This window comes from Eleutherodactylus coqui, chromosome 12 (genome assembly GCF_035609145.1).
Source record: "Eleutherodactylus coqui strain aEleCoq1 chromosome 12, aEleCoq1.hap1, whole genome shotgun sequence".
Classification (NCBI taxonomy): domain Eukaryota; kingdom Metazoa; phylum Chordata; class Amphibia; order Anura; family Eleutherodactylidae; genus Eleutherodactylus; species Eleutherodactylus coqui.
This window is the reverse complement of record NC_089848.1, coordinates 120,604,202-120,611,390: the sequence shown is the minus strand read 5'-3', so window position 1 is coordinate 120,611,390 and position 7,189 is coordinate 120,604,202.

Here is a 7,189-nt window from a genome sequence, read left to right as displayed (position 1 = left end):
CTCCTGATGATCCACAAAGACTATGTGGTGAAACGCGTAGAGTCTAAAGTACTATTTCCACGCATTAACTGCTGAAAGCAGATACCATCATTGCATCATCAATTCTCAGCTCCTTTTAGCATATAGAGGAATAAAGTACAATCGTACATACATTTCCTCTTGGTTATCTAGAGTCTTGTACTCAAATATCTGGAGAAAAGAAACACTACCAGTACAATATATTGAGTTCTAACTGACCCTAAGCATTTTTCTATTACATACAGATGCTCTATAAATATTGGGGTTGGGTGATTACACTATTACACCCCACCATATTTTGTCCAGATAGGACCTATAAATCTTAATTTGCACCGAACGATACACGTTCGATGCGAATAGATACCTGTCTAATACGCTTCTTCACAGAGACAGAGTGGAGCTTAGAGATTCTAAAAAACTCTATCCGGGCTCTGGTACTACCACAATTAAATGAGCCCGTTTAACTTCCACTCTTGCTCTGTTGGGGTCTTTTAGATTCCTGTCCTAGTGGAGTATTCGTAAACACTCATCGAGTGTCATAATCCAGGTCGTTACGGGTACCACTATTTGTTTCGTGGTCTACCTCACCTGGTTCCTTGTTTTTGTATGTTTGTCAGTGTTGTGCCCTTTCTTCGTTTTTTAATCGTATCTTATTAAAAATTTGAGTTTTAATATAAGTCACGTCTGTGAATTGGGCTTTAAATCTACCTAGTCTGACTCAACTGCCTACCCTCTGTGAATCCACTATCAAATACAGAGATGGTAAAGCTAACAGAAATGCTGATGCACTGTCCTGGTTACCTATGGCTGTAGACTCTTCTCCCAAAAGAGACGAACGGGAAGAGATTGAAATGCCAAACTTTGGTGTCCAGTAAGCTCAAAGTGCAGTCACAAATGACATGACCAACAAACCTCAGGACATCCAAACAGAAAATCAGAAACAGCTCCTTCTCCAACACGACAGTAGAACCTATGGAGACATCCAAGAGTATCTAACATCTGGCTCACTGTTAGGTGCACTGTTCAGACACAATCTTCTGCTTCTGTGTCTGGCAAATATGCGCGTCATCCCATTCTCTCTGTTCCCTGAGCTTTTATTCACTCTCTTCCAGCACTCCTAGGGTTCATAGCTTCTGGTCTCCTGTGCAGTTGATGCTCCTTTTGTAATCACCACCCTATATAGCTGCCCTGGGCCTTTCAGACCTTGCTGCAGTGTTGATGAGAGTTTGTTCCCTTCACTTCATGTCCAGATGCTGCTTCGACAAATACCTTGCCATCTTTCGTCCTGCTTGTGTTCTGTGTTCTTCGTTCGTGTACTCTGTGGTCTGTTATTCCCATTGTCTGCTTCTCTGTTTATCCTTGTCCGCTTGTTCCTCCTTTGTTTCTGTACTCCCCGTTGTTGTTCTATCTTTGTATCATAGGTGTTCTGGCCCACCAGGGTAAGTCAGCGCCTAGAGGAAGACCGTGGGGTCGTCCTTAGCGGGAAGAGTGCTCCGCTTATAGGCAGGGGTTTCCCTCTCCTGGTTATCAGCTCAAAGCAAGATACCTTACCTAGTTTCCATCCATATATGGGGCTGTTCATCTGGTATCTTACCTCCCCCTCTGGGGTTGGCTGTCAGCCGTGTTGGATTGGATCTTCACCTACCCAGTAGGTTGACACAGTAGTTCCACATCCACAGTCCTTAACTCACTTCCAAAGGGAATTCTTTGAGGAACTCTAGACCACAAACTACAGTGCCGCTGGAGGCAAAAAAAGAGACTATTCCTTAAAAAAGGCCTTATCATAAGAAGTTCTGTAGATCCTGTCTCAGGCAACAGAGTACATCAAATACTGATGCCCCGACGAGACGCCAGGCTACTTCCCGCTGACATAGAAAAATGGTGTCAGGACTGTGCTACCTGCGAGACAGGACGGAAAATAAAAACCAACCAAAAGACTACTCTCCATTCCATCATCACCTGCTAACCGCTGGAACTGTTAGCCATTGACCATTTAAAAATCAAACCCAGTGTCTCAGGATACAGCTACATGCTGGCCATGATAGACCATTATACTAAATTCACTGTTGCAGTACCTGTCAAGGATCTGACAGCAAAACCACAGCTGCAATAGTTTGGAAGAATTTCCTTCTCCTCTACGGGTGTCCTGGAAAATCCTATCGGATAGAGGATCTGCATTTGAATCCCAATTGTTTAAGGAACTTTGTAGTCTTTACAAATGCAAGAAACTCCGTACCACCACCTACCACAGGTAATGGACTCTGAAAAGATGAACCGGACTATTCTGGACTTGCTGCAAACCATTCCTCCACACCTAAGAGTGTAATGGCCTAACCTTCTCCCAGAGCTGATCTACACCTACAATAACACCAGCCATTGCTCTACAGGATACACCCCCTATTATTTGATGTTTGGCAGACAGGGAAAACTACCTTCTGATCTTGCATTGGGAATCCAGGTCCCAGATGAAGTTAATCCCTTGCCAACTATAGCCTGGGTTCAAGACCATCAATGACGCCTTAAGGAAGCACAGCTCATTGTTGATACCCGAATGGAAGAAATGCGACAGAAACAACAAGCCGACTTCAATAGGCATGCCCACGCTATTTCATTGCGGGTTGGAAACCCTATGTCATCTCATCTACTCCATACCCAGAGAAAGAACTGTACTCTATTACCTGGACAAACAAGGAGCCTCGACTTGTTCATCGCAACAGACTCAAACTCTGTTCGGCTACTCAGACACCCCCGGAATAAACAGACTCTGAATCTGAAAAGTCGGACACCGACTATAAACCCGAGCCAAGTATTAAGCAAGATACTCCGTGTCCAACTAAATTTGACCTGGCCAATCCAATGTCCTGGTTCCGGGGCCCGTGGATGACCTTACACTCCCCTGCACAGCAATTTCCTACTCATCCTACATCCAGGAGGAGACTCACAGAAGTCCCAGAGATGCCCATCAGATGGTCCCCAAGGAGCACCAGAGGACAACTCCCAGCTCGTTATCGTGAGTAACTATCTACTTCTTCATTTTTCATGGTGATGCTTGATTTTTTCTTTTTTTTTTGCGTGTTTTCCCCTTTTTTAGATTACAAATTATTTTTCCTTTCGTGGATTACAAGTACCAAGAGTCCTACCCCGAGAGCCTGCAACAATAATATAGTAAATCTGTCATTCATTAAAGACAATGGCCACTGCTGCGAATTGATGATGAATCAGCTGAGAAGTGTAAAAAACCATAATCTTACCATAAAACTCAATTACCAATCTGTTTATTTGCCTCTTAAAGCTACACGCACCAGTCTGCGAGCAGCAGCGCTATATTAAAGAGTTATTTTATGTTGCTTTAGAGACGATCTCTCAGTAGAACAAGCAATTGGAAAATGAATAACAGATCCCATGGTAAGGAGAAGGCAATCTTTTAATAAACTTCTGTTCCCCTTACTGCTGCAAAGTCTATAGCAAATCAATACGAGCGAACAGACTCCTCCACAGCGGAGAAATAACCCAACATTGGCTTTATTTAACAGAAGTGCAACTACAAGAATCCCACTATTAGCCATGATCAATGGCCCGGGAGCTCTTATTAAACACTCTAATTCGGACCACAATTAAAATTTATTCTCTATAAGGATAAAGCAGATTGCTCAGCCATTAATTAAAGATCCGCGTGTAAGTCGGTAACAAGATGGATGTTTGTTCTCATCCCCTCCTGATTCAGCAAAGCCAAACTCTTCTGTGAAGTAGAATAAATGTGCAGCTGGTTCAGGAACGTGACCTTGTGTCTATGGGAGTCTGGGCACAGGATGAAGGCCGAAAGCTTGAAATGGGTCAATAGGCAAGAATAGACGGTGGAAACGTAGCCAGGACTGAAAGTGAAGCCCTAACCTTTGAAAACTGAAAACTTTGGCTTTTATAATATAATCTTGCATTTTTTGTTCTAAAAGAAAGGACCCAGATTCTTTGCCGTCTTCCTTCCTTTTGCCGCTTTTTGTAAATTGCTTATTTTCTGGCTCCATGCTTATCGCGTGGGTGGCCTTCCTCTGGTGTGATATAAGAGGTTTGCTGTGTTGTATGAGCCAATCAGATGTTTCCTGCCAGCAGCCTCACAGGATGAGACAAGTGACTGTAACATGACTTCCCCTCCTCCCTCCTCCCCTCTCACAGCGTACAGTCTCATTTCAGTAGCATCCACCTTCCCTCCATCTAGATGCATTTTATGCCCCCATTGGGGCTCACAATCTATATTCACCTTTCTGTATCTTTTTCGTGTTGGGGAGCGAAACCTTGCAAACATGGAAAGAACATACAAACCCCATGCAGATGTTGTTTTTGGTGGAATTTGAACCCAGAACTCCAGTGCTAACCACTGAGCCACCATGCTGCCCTTATATAATAATGAGTATTGAAAGTGTAACTAAACTTTAGATAAAACTTCTTACATAGTGAAATAGTGATATGTCTAACGTTTTGATTAGGGGTGATCCAGGTGCCGAGCCCCTCACTGATGGCTAAAATGAACTGTCAGAAGCCACACATGAGCATTGTGCCCATAGATGTGCAGCACATTTGCAAAAATCAAAGTGGGAAAGTGTGCCATGTCCATGGGGTAGTGTGACTCACGGCTCTGGGGGCTGAGCCTGGCCGCAGTGGTGTTGCTCCTCTTGGTGGTGCTGTGTTGTGGTGGGAGGGTTTGCCATGAGGTGTTGCCCTCAGTAGTGTAGGAACCCTCTAAGAGGTCACCGTGACGTGAGATGATACAAAATGTAACAAGGAACGTTATGTTTATAAATACTGCTGAGAAGCGCTAGATGAATGTATAATATGTGGATGTGCGCCCAAGCCACCCATGTCTGTTTGACTACACCTGTGTTAAAGGGGTTGTCCCGAGGCAGCAAGTGGGTCTATACACTTCTGTATGGCCATAATAATGCACTTTGTAATGTACATTGTGCATTAATTATGAGCCATACAGAAGTTATAAAAAGTTTTTCACTTACCTGCTCCGCTGCTGGCGTCCTCGTCTCCATGGTTGCCGTCTAATTTTCGCCGTCTAAAATGGTCGAATGGCCAAATTAGACGCGCTTGCGCAGTCCGGGTCTTCTGCTTTTCTGAATGGGGCTCCGTGTAGCTCCGCCCCATTACGTGCCGATTCCAGCCAATCAGGAGGCTGGAATCGGCAATGGACCGCACAGAAGAGCTGCGGTCCACGAAGGAAGAAAATCCCGGCGGCCATCTTCACCAGTAAGTATAGAAGTCACCGGAGCGCGGGGAATCAGGTAAGCGTTGAGCGGTTGTTTTTTTTAAGTCCCTGCATCTGGGTTGTCTCGCGCCGAAGGGGGGGGGGGGGTTGAAAAAAAAAAACCCCGTTTCGGCGCGGGACAACCCCTTTAACTTTTTATTATTTTTTATCATACCCTATGAGACCGGGCTCACATAAGCGGGTCGGATTCCGCATGCGGGAGGCCTGCAGCAGATTCAGGCTGTGAGCCCAGCCGGTGACCCTGCGTACAACACTTTATTGTATTGTGATGACCACGGAGGCTCGCAGGCGGTCATGCGCAGTACAGGTGCTTTTTATTTGTTTGTATTTCTTGCCCATTGCTTAGCATATGTTAATTGCACATGGGCAGTGGGTCACATTGACATCAATGGAGGTCGTCCACGCACATTCCCTGGTAAAATAGAGCATGCTATGATTTTTCTTCCGCTCGTGGAATATGCAATTCGTATCCGCGGATGTGAAGGAAAATTCAAAAATGTGTGCCTGCCCGCGCTTTACCACAGAATGGCGGTCGCAAAATCTGCAATTCAAATCCAGTTATGTCAAGTTACACAAAGAACACAAATAAAGGGGGAGGAAGTGGAATTACCTCCAGTTGTAACTTCTGATTGCTATACAAATATTTAAACTACACACCCTTAAAAACTCCTTTATGAAGTTCATGCAAAATTATTAACCAGGAAAAAAGACCTGGAGTAACCAATGCCAGTCAGCTGCTGCAAGAGCAAATGAAGTCTTGGGGTGCATTAAAAGAGGTAGAGGGGCGAAGGACGAGAACATTATCCTCCCACTATATAAGGCACTTGTCAGGCCCCACGTGGAATACTGCGCACAGTTCTGGTCACCGGTGATCAGGAAAGATGTTACAGTCCTGGAGGGGGTTCAAAGAAGGGCAACTAAACTAATACATGGAATGACGGGACTGGAATACCCAGAGAGGCACCAAAACTGGGATTATTCACCCCGGAAAGAAGATGACTAAGGGGCGACCAAATAACTCTGTATAAATACATGAGGGGACGATACAAAGATCTTTTCCATTATCAACACAGAAGGGGGTTCTTTACTGTAAGAGCAGTGAGACTGTGGAACTCTCCGCCTGAGGACGTGGTGATGGCAAAATCTATAGAGGAGTTTCAGAGGGACTAGATGTCTTTCTAGAGCGCTGTGATATTACAACATATAGACATTAAATAACCAGCAGGGTTGTTGATCCGGGTCTTGGAATCAGGTAGGAACTTTCAAATGTTGATCCAGGGATTAGTCTGACTGACATTATGGAGTCAGGAAGGAATTTTTTCCACCAAATGGGCTAAATTGGCTTCTACCTCACTGGTTTTTATTGCCTTCCTCTGGATCAACAAGGGGGGTGGAAACAGGCTGAACTGGATGGACGCTGTCTTTTTTCAGCCTTGCCTACTATGTTACTATGTGACCCTTATGCACACTAAGGCAAGCAAAAATTCAATGCTTACTATATCTGTCCTCCTCAGCTTTACTGCAAAAGAAAAGACTCCTTGCCTCGGCCGACGGTGATACAACAATGTAAATATACAACGGTATGTAATAATATGTACGTAGAAAGGTCATTTTTAAGACATACAACTCAGCTGAGTATGAAGACCTCGCAGATCATTTGCATGCGGCTCCGTTCTGCTACTTGTATGCAAAGATTTGTTATCATCCCCTTAATATATGTCAGTATGGAGACGACATGGAGCGCGCAGCGACGCTGCACAGGCGGGAGCCTTTCTTATAAACCCTTCTCACAGTCGCTGCTGAGTCAGCTCATGGAAAGCTGAGATAGAAGGCAGAAATTGTTTAATTAGTTTTAATACTTGCTGCAAGCCGGCGCTACCTCCAGCCTCCGAAAGAGATAAATGA